This window comes from Neovison vison, chromosome 10, assembly GCF_020171115.1.
Source record: "Neovison vison isolate M4711 chromosome 10, ASM_NN_V1, whole genome shotgun sequence".
Taxonomy (NCBI): Eukaryota; Metazoa; Chordata; class Mammalia; order Carnivora; family Mustelidae; genus Neogale; species Neogale vison.
In genome coordinates this window covers 8,749,024-8,763,614 of record NC_058100.1, presented here as the reverse complement: position 1 = coordinate 8,763,614, position 14,591 = coordinate 8,749,024, and positions in this window count along the sequence as shown.

Genomic DNA, 14,591 nt, shown 5'->3' with positions numbered 1-14,591 from the left:
CATTAGCTCCTCGTTCTGTAGGTCGAAAGTCTGAACATAGCTTGGCCGTCTTCTCTGCTCACGGCCTCATCAGGCTGAAATCGAGATGGCTGGGCTGTGTTCTCATCTGGAGGCTTGGCTGAGGAAGAATCTGCTTCCAGACTCACTCAGGTTGGGGGCAGAATCCACACCCTTGAGGCTGTGGGGGTGAGGTCCTTGCCTTCCTCCTGGCTATTGGTTAGAAGTCACTTCTGGCTTCGAGATGCTATTCACCAACTCTCACTGAGTGGTCTTCTCTACTCTTAAAGCCAGAAATGGAGACTCTCCCTGTCATCAAGTCTTTGATGCCTTGGATCTCCTCAGGAACCGTCTTGTCTCTTTTAAGGTCTTGGCTGCTAGGGTCAACTCATCCCGTAGCTCTCTCTTTCTTAAGGTCAGCTGATTAGGGGTCTTATTTTGTTTAGTTTTGCTTGATATTTGACATAAGTTTATTTTGGTCTGAGAACAATTTTGTTTTGGTTCCCAAAATTTCACTCAATGTAGTTTTTCTAGGCAGAATAGAACAGTTTGATTCTGTGGTTTCAGATGCCCGTTTCGTCACGCAAAAATGGCGATAGCTGAGCTAAACGCGAGCTAAGATTCACACGGTGGGAGCTTGCTGGCACTGAGTCGTTCCTGTCCCTTGACACCCACAAACATTCATGTTGCACAATGATCTATTGCACACTTCCAGAGCATTTTTTCTGAATTAAATATCTTTAAGTAAAAAATGCCTATGTTTGAGGTACACAACACAGTGATTTGATATACATATATGTGACCATGTCATATAAATACATAATATAAATATAAATAATGACTGAAGTCAAGCTAATTAATACATCATCTCCTTACATAGCTACTATTTTATTGTGTGTTTGATGAGAGCACCTGAAATCTACTCTCTGGGTATGTTTCCAGTATTCCCTAAGTAGTATTAACCATGATCATCATGCTGTATGTTGGAACCGTAGACTTAGACAACTCCTCGTCCCTAACTCCTGTTCTACTCTCTACTTCTGTGAGTTTGACTTTTATTTTTTTTTTAAAGATCCCATGTATATGTCCGTTAGGTCCATTTGGTCCAGCGTTGTTTGACTACACTGTTTTCTTACTGATTTTCTCTCTGGATGATCTATGCATTAGTGATTCAACAAGTTCTATTGAGGTCCTCTACTGCTGTCTATTTCTTCCTTCAGTTCCATTTATATTTCTTTTTATATACTTAGATACTCTGATGTTGGGTGCATGTATGTTCTCTTGATGAGTTGTCCCCTTTATCATTATATGTGACTTTCTTTGTCTCTTGATACAGCTTTTGACTTAACGTCTACTTTGTCTTATTTGTTGTAAGGATATTTACCACTGTTCCCTTTAAACTGTGATTTGCATGGAATATTCTTTTGCTTCCCTTCACTTTCACCCTGTGGGTGTCCTCACTGCTGAAGTGAGTGTCTTGTAGGCAGCATATGGTTGGGTCTTGGTTTTATTCTTTATGCATTCAGTCGCTCTGATCTTTTGACTAGAGAATTTAATCCATTTACATTTAAAGTCATTATAAATGGGTAAGGATTGACTATTGCCGTTTGTTAATTTTTTTTCTGACTGTTTTGTAGCTCCTTTGTTCTTTTCCTCATCTTTTATTGTCTCTGTTTGATTCTTTTCTTTGTCTTCTACGTATATCCCATGGGTATTTTATTTTTGGTTACCATGAGTTGTACACAAAACATCTTCTAGTTAATAGTCACTTTTAAGCTGATAACAACTTCAATTACAAAACTCTTACACTTTAACTTCTACTCTGCCTACATTTCGTTATTGGTGTCCCAATTTAAATGTTTATTTTTTTTAATTCTAGTATAATTAATGTACAGTATTAGTGACTCAACAAGTTCTATACATTACTCAGTGTTTAGCATGATAATTGTACTTTGAAAAGTTTTAAAATTTTAATTCCAGATAGTTAATGTACAGCATGATATTAGTTTCAGGTATACAATATAGTGATTCAACACTTTCACACATCACCTGTTCATCACAAAGTGTGTTTCTTTATCCTCATCACCTATTTCCCCCATCCCTCCACCCCTCTCCCCTCTGGTAACCATTAGTTTGTTCTATAATTGATTTGTCTATTTCTCTCTTTTTTCCCTTTGCTTGTTTGTTTTGTTTCTTAAATTCCACATATGAATGAAATCATATGGTATTTGTCTTTCTCTGACTGATTTATTTCACTTAGTGTTATACCCTGTAGGTCTATAGGTCTACCCATGTTGTTACAAATGATAAGATTTCATTCTTTGTAAGAGCTGAATTATATATATATATAATTCTTTTTTTAATTTTTTGAAGAAACTTCATATAGTTTTCCATAATGGTTGCTTCAGTTTGAATTCCCACCAACAATACATGAGAGTTCTTTTTTCTACATTCTTGCCAACACTTGTTGTTTCTTGTGTTTTTCATTTTAGCCATTCAGACAGGGGTGAGGTAATATCTCACTGTGGTTTTAATTTGCATTTCCCTGATGATGAGTGACGTTGAGCATCTTTTCATGTATCTGTTGGCCATGTGTATGTCTTCTTTGTAGCAATGTCTGTTCATGTCTTCTGCCCATTTTTAAATTGGATTATTTGGGTTTTTCTGGTGTTTTGAGTTGTATAAGTTCTTTATGTATGTTGGATACTACCCCTTTATTGGATATGCCATTTGCGGATATCTTCTCCCATTCAGTAGGTTGTCTTTTAGTTTTGTTGATTGTTTCCTTTGATGTGCTAAAGCTTTTTATTTTGATGTAGTCCCAGTCATTTATTTTTGCTTTTATTTCCTTTGCCTCAGGAGACACATCTAGAAATTGTTGCTATAGCCAATGTCAGAGAAATTACTACCAGTGCTCTCTTCTAGAAATTTCATGGTTTCAGGTCTCACATTTGGGTCTTTGGACCATTTTGAATTTATATTTGTGTAAGTTATAAGACAGTGGTCTAGTTTCATTATTTTGCATGTGGCTGTCCGGTTTTCCCAATACCATTTTTTGAAGACACTGTCTTTTTCCCATTGCTCATTCTTTCTTGCTTTGTCAAAGATTAATTGACCATGTGGCTGTAGGTTTATTTCTGGGTTTTCTATTCTTTCTAGTCTGATGTTCTGTTGATCTATGTGTCTATTTTTGTGTCGGTACCATAGTGTTTTAATTACTGCCACTTTGTAATATAACTTGAAGTCTGGGATTGTGATACTACTAGTTTTGTTTTTCTTTTTCAAGATTGCTTTGGCTATTAGAGCTCTCTTGTGATTCCATACAAATTTAAGGATTCTTTTTTCTAGTTCTGTGAAAAATGCTGTACAAACTAAACATTTTATATGTGGTGTATCCATTAACAGATTATTGGAGCTAGAGTTATTTGTAATATTTTTGTTTTTTACTTTTATGCTAGTATTAAAAGTGCTTTACCCAACACCATTATAATATTAGACTATTCTGAATTTGGTTATATTCTTACTTTTACTACTAGTGAATTTTATACTTTCATGCATAGGCAGGCTTCCTGATAGAGTTCTCAAATGGGCTATTCTGGAGCCTGGGTCCAGTGAGGACTGTCACATCAGTGGTCCCTGGGGTGGGCCTGGCAACTGGGTCATGGAGGCAGGCCCAGAGCCTGGATCCTAAGTTGATGTGGGCTGGCCTGAAGTCTAAAACCACAGGAGCCAACCTGGGACTAGAGGGAAATTTGAGCCTGAGTCTGTAAGGGCTGGCTGGTGCTGGGATAGGGTTGGCCCTTGGGTCCATGGAGGTAAGCCTGGTCCTGAGTCTGCGGGGGCTGGCTTGACACCAGGCCCCACTGGAGGCATGCCTGGTGCCTGGGTCCATGGAAGTGGTCCTGCTGCTGCGACTGCGGTGTTTTGGGCTTGAAGCCCAGATCCGCGGGGGTGGGCCTGCAGCTGAGGTTCACAGGGGCTGGCCTGGTGCTGGACCACTCCTGAAGTCTGAGTTCAGGGGAACCAACCTGGCCTCAGGGTCTACTTGGGCAGGCCTGAATCTCACTTCCAAGGCTCCAAGGGCTGGTCTGGAACAGGTAGAGCCCTAGAGCCTGTGGCTACAGGGACAGGTCTGGTGCTGGGGTGGGACAGGAGCCTGGAGCTCTGGAGTCAGCCTGGTATGAGGGCCAACACAGAGCCTCCATGACCCAGTTGCCAGGCCCAGCCAGTGGTCACTGGTGCCTGGTTGGTCCCACCTACTGCAATGAAGGTGGGTGCTCATTTTGCTCTCCTTCCCCCAGGAGGAGGGTGTCTCTCTGGAGCTGCCAGGGTTGGGGGTGGGTAGTGAAGGGGGGGAACGTGATACTGTCCTCCTGACCTCTGGGGTGTATCTTTCTTATGTACGTGCTGTACCCAGGCGCTGTTGTCTCTCACCTGGAGAACTTAGCTCTTGTGAAGGTATTTTCCTGTATGGAGAGTGTTCAGATTGATGTTTCTTTAAGGGGACAAGAACTGGAAATCTCTGTATCTCCCTCTTGTTGACATCACTCCTCCTGGTTAGGGACTTTGACTTCCTCGGCAAAATCCCCTTTTACCATATAATATAATCACGGAAGTGACATCTCATCAAGTTCACAGGTTCTGGCCACATTCAACCCCAGAGCAGCACATAAGGCAGGGGTCACTGGAGGTTGCCTTTGAATTCTGCCTCGCACCAAAAGACTTAAAATAGTATTTACCTCAAAGGGTTGTAAGTTATATATGAAAAGCATTCAGAACAGTTCTTGGCACATAGTAAGTGCTCAGTAAATATTAGCCAAAAACATTACTAAGTGAGAGGTCCCCCCCCCCAAAAAAAAGAGTTCTTGGATTATTTACCTTGGCTCCTGAGCCAGGCATCACTGGGAACTCAGTAGATGTTTGTGAACTGAATCTATAAATTTATCTCATGCAGATGTATCAAATAGCATTTCACCAGAGTAAGCAACTTTGGTCAGGTCATCTAGTCCCACATCTAGCCCCACATTTTCCACAATGTTGAGACCCAGATTGGTGGAATGACCACAAAGATCACCAACTAGGGATAGAGTGGCCACCAGATGACCAGCCTCCAGATTCTCTATTATCTCTCTGCATTCCCATGTGCTGTAGACAGTGGCCTCAACCCATCTTCTCAGCTGTTTTATCCAGCTGCCTCCAGGCAAGGCCAAGGGTCTCCTGATGGCACCCAGAGGGGTGCTTGGCAAACAAAATGTGGATGTATTAAATTATACTCTATGTGACATCACTGACTACCTAAATGGTTACCATGCCAAAGCCTGTCTCTTCCTCTCCTTACTTCTGAGCAAGATGCCCACTGTGGTCATTCTTCAGGAAACAGATGGTTTTAAGAGTAGCTAGGCCTCTACCCACCTTCCAGAACATGGTTGCATGGGTTATGTTTTCATGTAACAAAGGTTCCAGAGATATTAGTAAGAATTTTTCTTGAAGAATATTGGTGACTTACACCTCCCTTCTACCCCGCCCTCTTCTCTGATTTGTTATAGCCCATAATTCTTTTCATCATCTCAGATGCTATATATTTTAATTTTTAATTTTGTTTGCTGTGTCTCTCCCATTATGAGGTCAGCTTCCCCTGGGAGGGCATTTCTCTGTGTCACATTCCCTGTCCAATCCCCAGCTGCTGGAACAGTGCCTGGGACAAAGTCCATGCTCAATAAATACTTTTTGAATGGAGAATGCAATGGGTTTAGGGAACGTGGGGTTGAGAGCTTAAAACTGGGTTCTTCCCTTTAGAATATCTTCTGGCCTTTCTTCTAAGAATATGTGTCTGGACTTTCCAAGTTGAGATGTGCGGTCCTGCGGCATTTCCCATGAATACACTCAGGCCGCTGCTGTCTCAACTGTATGCTTCCTGAGGCATCATTAAATTCATTTCTCTGCCACTTACTAGCTAACGTTTTAAATGATTACCTTGGTCCAACAATCTTTTATCAGGTGGAAGCAAGAAACTTGATAGAACAGTTCCCCACTATAAGAAAGCACATTAGATACTTAAATGGACTTATAGAGCAAACCCCAGTGTTAAAAAAAAAATGCCATCATTCATCTCAATTCCTTCCCCATAATGGAATTTAATTATGATGATCGTCTCTTTCAGTTGTGTTTTCAGGAATTTAAAAAGAACATATCAGGCATCTAACCTCTCTGACGAGTTTGGAAAGAAGAGAAAATATAATGACTACAGGAAGGAAAAAAGGAAGAGCTCTCTTTTTCCTCTCCCTCTGTTTGTGTCTCTGTTTCTGACTCTTTTTCTTTCATACACATGCCACATACACACTTGCTTTATTCTTTTCCCTCTAGATTCCAGGACTCTTGTCTTGTGGATCGTTTGCTAGGTGGTGAGAACTTCTTGGAATGACTGAAGTCAGTGGGAGGGTCACACAGCATGGTACCGCAGAAAGAGACCTGGGCCTGGGGGCAACGGACGTGGGTTTCCTTTTGTCTCCATCAGGAGCCACCTGTGAGCATCCAGGCAAGTCATGTCCTTGGGTCTCAACGGTTGGTAGTAGAAAGTTGTCTTACTGCTACAAAGAGTTAATAAGGGCTGATGAGCACCTTCCTATTTTCTTGTTGCAATGGTCAGTCTGTGTACTAAGCTTAACCTGTAGGACAGTTGCTCTCAAACTTTGGAGAACATGAGACGCACCTGGAGTGCTTGGCAGATGTTGGGTTCTGGGCCACACTCCCAGAGATCCCTATTTAGGAGTCTGGGACAGGACCCAAGAATTTTCAGTTTTAGCATACATTCTTGGAGATTCTGCTGCATGCAGCCAGACTGAACACCACGTTCTTGGAAGCATTGTTCTAAAGTAACGGGATTTCCACTTAACTTTGGCAAATTGATCAGAAAAAGCATCTGTGTGTTCAAGACCAGGATGCCATGTTGTAGCTTATTACAACTTAATTGAGAACAGCATTAGTGGAGGAAGATTACAGCCAAGGAAAATGAAAATGAAAATTAAAAAAAAAAAAAACAAGATTGGGCCCATAAGACAGGTTAATAATCTCCAGTCTGCAAAGTTTAGCAATGCCCTTGGGATCCCTGGGTGCTTTTTAAAGGCCTAGATAGAGATAGGGGGAAAGGAGAAAGCTTTCGGTACAACCCATTCGCATTGGTGAGACTACACTTAATCTTCACAGCTCCCTTCTGGGTTTTTTCAAAGGAAAAAAATAAGACTAGTGAGTTGTCAAAAGTCACATAGCTACTAAGCGATAGAGGCTAGATTTTAGGCTAGACCCTTGGGCTTCAGAGCTTTTGTGCTATTTACCATCTACCACACTGCCCCGTGTTACCGGATGCCTGTGAACATACACCCGGATGCTTCTTCAGGCTTGGGTAGATGGAGTAGAGAGAAAAACAGAGAGGAGATTGAAGGAAAGAAGAGAAATAAGGAGGTAGAAAATGCGGAGAGAAAAATAGTACCCATGGTGAAGAGTATCACAGGAGAACTGATATTTAACATGGGTAGTGCTTGGGACAGGTGCAAAAACACTGGGAAAAATCGAGACGAAACTGACCATGACTTTGGGGCTTGAAATCTTCTTCGGAGCTGTCCCAACTCCTCTGACTCAGGGAGCAAATCCCAAGCCCAGGAGTGGGTTAAATCAACTGATATAAAGTGTAAATGATGGACACGGTTCCAAGCACAGGTTGCCAGGGATGCTTTTATTTTAACAGGAAAGGAATGCATGTCAAATTGTGGGATTTCAGGCCACAATTGACAATTAGGAGTGAGTCAAGTGGTGTCCCCATTGGATCTAAAAACAAAAAACAAAACAAAAAACAAAACCAAAAAACAAAATATAAGAGCTTCCTGCCCTGCTTTTGGCTACTACAGAGGGGAGTGGGATGTTGATTCAAGTACAGGTTAGACTTCCAGAAAAAAGTGATCTGTGGGCTACATCCTGAGTCTTAGAGATGCATTTAGAAGTTGAAAGAAGATTAACCTCAGGCCATTGTCTTCTGACTAATGACCCATTTCTTTCCTCCACTTCCGTTCCTGTGCTCTCCTGGCAGAGAGTCCTTCTTCCGGTCCAGGGCAGCCCCAGGGCTGGCTGTCGGGTGCATAGCACACAGCACACCCTTATCGCCACCTGCACTCAGGAGTCCTCTGTTATCAGAGCAGCTGTCCCTGACCTGTACAAGATTCCTTCATCTAGTCCAACAACCTCTACAGACCCTCGGGTCTGGGGTCAGTGACTCCAGCAAACAAAGGCTACCCACGCTCCTTGAAGAGGTGCCTTTAGGGAGTGAGGCTTTCACCCTCTGTCATCAGATTGGAGAAAGTTTGCTTTGCTCTTGAGCCCACCAACTGCCTGAAGGTCAATCCAAGAACATTCCCATCTTTGTTGGAATCTTGTGCTTCCTCTCCCGGAAGCCACTGAGGGATTGAGGGTCAGCTCCTTTTCCCATCTGCACATATATTCATTGACAAAGAGTTAGCAAACAGGGCGCCTGTGTAGCTCAGTCCATTAAGCGTCTGCTTTCGGCTCAGGTCATGATCCTGGGGCTCTGGGATTGAGCCCCGCATGGGGCTCCCTGCTCAGTGGAGAATCTGCTTCTCACTCTCTCTTTTCCTTTCCCCCTGCTAGTGCTCTCTCACTCTTTCTCTCCTGCTCTCTCTCTCTCAAATAAATGTGTAGATAAAATCTTAAAAATATAGTTACTGAACACCTGGGTTTGCCATTACTGTGCTAAGTACTGTGAGTCCTCAGGAGCACACAGGCTAGAGAGGGAGACAGGTACGTTAAAATCCAGGAAAAGTCTGGAGACAGAGGCCGGCTGGGATGCTGTGTTGGACTTATCCAGACTAGGGCTTCCAGAGACAGTGTCCTGGCGAAGTGTCCGCTAAGCTGCACCTGGAAGGTGGGGGAGGGAAGGGTGTGGGGTGAGGACCGGAGTCTTCCAGACAGAGGGACAGCATGAAAAAGAGGCCCAGAGGCCAGAGGCAGGTGCATGATGGGGAACTCCCTAGCAGTTCAGCAGCAAGAATGGACGGGTGTGTGGGAGAGGGGGGCGTTAGAGATAAGGCAGGGGGGAGATGTAAGCTGGGCCAGACCGTACATGCCCCGTGAGGGATGGATTATTATTCTGGGAGCAATCCAAGGTCAGTCCAGGGACTCACTTGATTGTCCCATATGTTATAACCAGTGAGTGTAAAAGACACCTCTGTCACTAAATCTCCACGGGCAGAGGAGCTCTTGGCTGACTTTGGAGAACCTTCCCATGCATTGCCTCACGCCATCCTTCCAAGTGCCCCAGAAGCACATAGGTGGTTCTCTGCTTTACCCCAAGTTCATGGACTTCCAATCCGAAGTTCGGCAAGGGGGAGAGACTTGACTGAAATCACATAGGGAGTATGCTGTAAAGACCGGACATGACACAGAATGATGGGAAGTGACAATACAATAGGCAAATCAGAAGAGGTCATAGACAGAGGCAGAGTTGCTGTGAAAGTAATCTTAGCTCCCAGGACCACCGGCTTCCATGGGTACCTTCAAAGAGCTTGGAAGAGTCCATGCGATGTGTGCATGTGGTCATTGGCTCTTGTGAAACTTGCATCATGGAGATATTCCAGAAGCAATCGGTTAAGACCTTCTCTTCCGCTCTGCCTCCCCCCTCCATCCCCCTTCCCCGAGGATGGGGTGCGGTTGCAAGGGCTGTGCATAGTTTTCAGCTTTGGTTAAAGGGCTGTTGAGTTGGGGTTAAAATTTGGGTGGGGGGTGGAATTAATGTTTTCCATAGCCATTTCTGTGCACAGTTCATCTGTTGCTAGCCAAGCTGGGACAGAAGTGGCTCCCAGGAGTGTGCCTTTGGTCCCTGTTCCAATCCATTGATGGACCGAAGATGCGGGGCCAAGGGTCATATGGCACCTGGCACCAGAAGCATGTAGATCCTGGGAAAGAAAGATGTGAAATGTAGGGAGTCGGGAGTCAGGACCTAGTCTTTGGAAAATTCTTCCAGATATATTGTAAGTGGAGGATTTGCTTTTTGTCGATGACTAATCAGAATGATTAATTTGAACTTTTCTCGGGTCAGAAATATACTTACTAATGGAAAATGTACGATTATAAACAGACACACCCACCCACTACATGCAGAATGTGTGTGAGGCTGTAATGAGAATTCCGTGAGGTAGAATGGAGCAGAGTTCCCGATTCCTGTGTCGGCTGGGCCAGACCCTCGGCCGTGCTGCACAACAGAGTACATCTGTGTGTGTTTACACGTTTATGCATCCCAACCACCAGTAGTAACAAACAAAGTTTAATTAACCATGCTAAAGAAAGACTAATCTTTTCATTCTCTTTGGTAGAAAATGGTACAGATATAGTAAGCATACAAATAGTGTGTACATAGGGGTGCATACAAAATCTGGATGTATGCAAAGTATTAGGCAGCTAAAAATGTAGGAAAACTATAAAAATATATTCGGCAGTTAACTCAGGAAAAAGCTGAATTTTGTGATGGTTGTTATACTGGCCAGCTTTTAAAATTATGTGATTCATTTCTTATTTCATCCTAAGTAAGTATTTATTTTCCAGTCAAACTTGGATGATTTAGTTTTGTTCTTTGTTTTAAAAAGCCCCTCCGTCTTCTCTACCTCTCCTCCGTGGTCTCTGCTTCCTCTCAGTTTCCCTGAACTGCTCAGGCTGTAGAGAACACGGACGCACTGGGCAGCTGTGGTCTAGGGGAACTGAAGGCTTAGCTGAGGAGGTGCCGTTTGCACTGGGCGTTGATGCAGGATGAACTTTTCTGCTGTGGGTCCGAGCCAGTTAATCTACCAGTGGGTTTTAGCCAGGAGAGCATTTCCTAGAGTCCTAAGTGGATCCGACTGCAGGAAGCGAATCCTAACCAGCCTGTAAGGCTCCAACATGGCCGTAAGTAGATGGTGGGTTTTCTGTCCACGTGTGATGTGAGTGTGGGCGCTTTCCTCACAAACAGAACTGACACCGAGGCTTGTAGGAGGGTCAGTTCCGATTTAAGTGGGGAAGGTGGCCCAAGACTCATCTGCATCGCAGCCCAAACCCGAACCACCACTGACCTTCATGTCCCCTGATCACGGGCTCTCCCCGGAGCCATCTCGAACGCCCTGTCTTGTGAAGCCGTCCCTGCGTGGCATACAATATCTGCCCCATAATTATTTGTTAGTAGTACTATCTTTGCAACTTGGTTTTCCCATCTGAAAAATGGGTTTCAAAGGGTCACTGTGGACATTAAGCACCAAAACGCAGGTAAAGCCCCCAGCACTTGCCTGTATACAGCAGGCAACAGATAAATGTTATTTCCGTTTCCTCTTCTCCGGTGTAATGAAGCGTTCACTACTTCATCAAACTTTTAGCTGGCCTTGTTTCTCCTCCCCAAGCGTGCAGAGGGTTGGCTAGGGGAGCAGTCTGCCACAGACCATCTCTTGTCCCCTAATGATGTCTTCCTGCTTTCACACGGCAGCGTTGTCCAGGCGTGACGAGCTCATGAGACACAGGAGTGGTTTAGTGTCATGAAAAAGGTGAAGGTACTCAGGGGCGTCAGGGTGGCTTAGTCGGCTCAGCGCCCAACTCTGGATTTTGGCTCAGGTCATGATCTCAGGGTCCTGGGATCGAGCCCCGCATCGGGCTCCCTGCTTAGTGGGGAGTCTGCCTCAGATTCTCTCTCTCTCTCTGCCCTTCCCCTCTCACTCGCCCTTTCTAAAATAAATAAATCTTTTTTTTTTTAAGGTGATGGTATTCAGACATTTAGCTTTTAATACCCTTGTTGGTTATTTGCTAATTTCCTCCTCATTTGTGCCAAATTCTACACTGTACATTGTTAGGAGCTTGAGATGTGTATGCGTGTGTGTGATAGGGCTGTGGTGACCTCTGCTAATGGATCTGGAGTTGGGGGTGAGAATCCTTTAATACTGAAGCTACCACATGCCATTTGTCTGGTTTGCCTTCTACAGTCTTCACGGGAACTCTACCAGGTAGGCACAGGGATCTCTATGTTCTAGGCAAGGAAGCTGAGGCTCAGAAAGGTCAAGACACTTGTCCAAAGCCACACAGTGGATGCTGGTAAGGTCCAAACACATATCCAAGATTATAGAGTTCCACATCTGCGGTCTCTCCTGTCAAAGACACTGTTGCCCTCTACGGTGACCAAATCTTTTCTGGTCAAGCCCAGATCTGCCGAGCCTTCGGTCAAGTCTGATGGTCGGGCCACCAGATTTGCTCTGTATCAGGCGTGATGTGTGCTCAGTGTTCTGCTGGCCCCAAGGAGGAAGCCGAACGCAGTCGCAGCATCATTGCCAGCCAATGTCAACTCCAGGGTCGAGCCACATCCTACAGGAGCCTATAGAGTCTTTTGGCACTGGAAGCCAGGACAGAAAATGCTCTGATGACTGCAGTGTTAATAAGGGGCGAGCCTCAGTACGATTTGTCCCTCACAAAGGCCACTCTGTCCTCCGTCGACAGCGCGGGGGTCCTGTTTCAGCCGCGAGGCGGCCACCCTGGCTCGGCCGCTGTCCCCCGTGGGGAGCAGGCCAGGCGCGCCCGATAACATCGCCGGGGCACAGTGGCGCTTTGTGTGCATTCGGGGCTCTGGTTACCTGGGGCACGGCGGGTGCAGGCTCCGGGGCCTGAGGCCAGGGGGGAGGCAGTGACTAAGTAAAAATAAGCACGAAAGGGGAGTGTTGGGGAAACCCCAGAGGGAGCTTTCTTCTCCCCCTGTATCCTCAAGGTGCTTCCCATGGAGGCTGCTTGATCACCCGCCATCAAATTCAGCAAAGAAAAGGAATTCGGGCCAGACGTTTCAGCCGCGTGCGGCCTTGGGTTTGTGGGTTCTCCTGCTCTCACCTGGAGGTGGACCAGCCGGACAGACTCTTCTGCTCGGTCCCCGGAGCCTCTGTGGCTTGACACATCCCAGGCGAACTGTCTCCTGAGCCGGGCTCGGCGGCCTGCGACTTCTCTGTCCGGGGCCAGCAGCCGGGATCTCCCTTCGAGCTCCAGTCATAGGGTTCTTCAAGCTTTCGCTTCGTAGAAATGTGCCCCGCGAAGCTTTTCGTAAATCACTGGGTTTGGCCCAGAGCCGATCCCCAAGAGGCCGAGTTGGAGGAGCTGCTGTCTTTGGGCGGCCGCCGGGCTCCTTCCTGGGAATGAGTCTGATCCTTTGAGCCTTGGGCTGGAAGCTGGTGACTGAAGCCATCAAGTAGGCAGGGGGGTTGGTCGCTGTCACCTCAAGTGTCCTCTTGCTGGTCCTGCCTTTTCCCTCTTGGTGTCACTCACCCCGGGTGCCCACATCCGCGCAGTCCTCGTATATTCTGGGGTGACCTCTCTGCCCCACCGAGTGTCCCGCCTGGGTCTGGTCGTCGCCCCTCTTCCCCTGCACTTCCTGCTGCTCCTCTTTTCCTTCCTGATGATCCTCTAGGGGTCCAGGAAAGCAGCCGAAGCTCATAGAACAGAGGAATTCTAACGTCTGAGATCCGTTTCCCACAAGTCTGGCAACGTCAAACAAAATTTACTCTCTTGCGGTTCTGGAGGGCAGAAGCCCCCAGTCCAGGTGCCGGCAGGGGGTGACAGACTGAGGGTCCTCGGGGAGGGCCCTTCTGTGCCCCCGCAGCATCTGCTGGCTCCCGGCCCTCACTGGCGTGCGGCCCCGTGACTCCGTCTCTGCCTCCGTGAGTGAGACACGGCGTCCCCTCCGCGTGTGTTTCTCTCTTCTCTCTCCCATTCACCGGTTTGGAGTTAGGATGTAGACATACATTTAGGGGGCCAGGATTCCACCCAGTACAGGGGTTAAAAGCAAATGACACTTAAAGGTGTGACCGACACTGAGCCGTATTTGCATTTTTAAACAGGGAACTTGGCTGTCTTAACGCAAAAGAACAATCCCTACTGGGAATTTTGGGGCTGCTTCTAGGCCGCCTCTGTGCTGCATTTTGGAGAGGGATTTTTGGCTTGTTTATTTCTTTCCAACCACAGCAAGTGCTCCGTGTTCAAAGTTTCATGAAGGGAGGCAAGCTATGTGGTTCCTTGAGAGAGAATGTGGCCCCTGAGGCAAGTGGTGGTCGGTCCCTAGGGCAGAGTTTTCTTTCCTGAGCTGCTTTGGGAGAAGCATCATCATCCCGTAGAACTGGAAGGGGGCAGTGGGGTGGTCGCAGGGCCCTTTGCATGAGGGAGCTGCGGCTCAAACCAGGGGGCCCCTTTGAAGCTGGACTCTGGGAACATCCCTGCCCACAGGCAGGTGGCGGCTCCCTTCCAGCTGGTCCTGGAAGGGGCGAGGAAGAACAGGAGGGGTTCCATTTCTCTAATTCTCAGTGCTTGACCTTCCCATGGCAGAGCTGGCCAGGCCTTCACACTTCTAGAGTTTCTAAGGAAAGGCGGCTTTGGAAGGACCTCTGGCCCTTTTGGAAATGTGCAAGGAAGGGAGCTGGTGAACTCAGAAAATGTGTTTGTTTTTCTGCTTTCCGGAACGTCCCTCCCACGTGCGCTATCTACCTTCTGTCGGGGCGGACTCCCCTGACCACCCTATCTAGCAGAGCACTCATTCATAGCCTTTATCC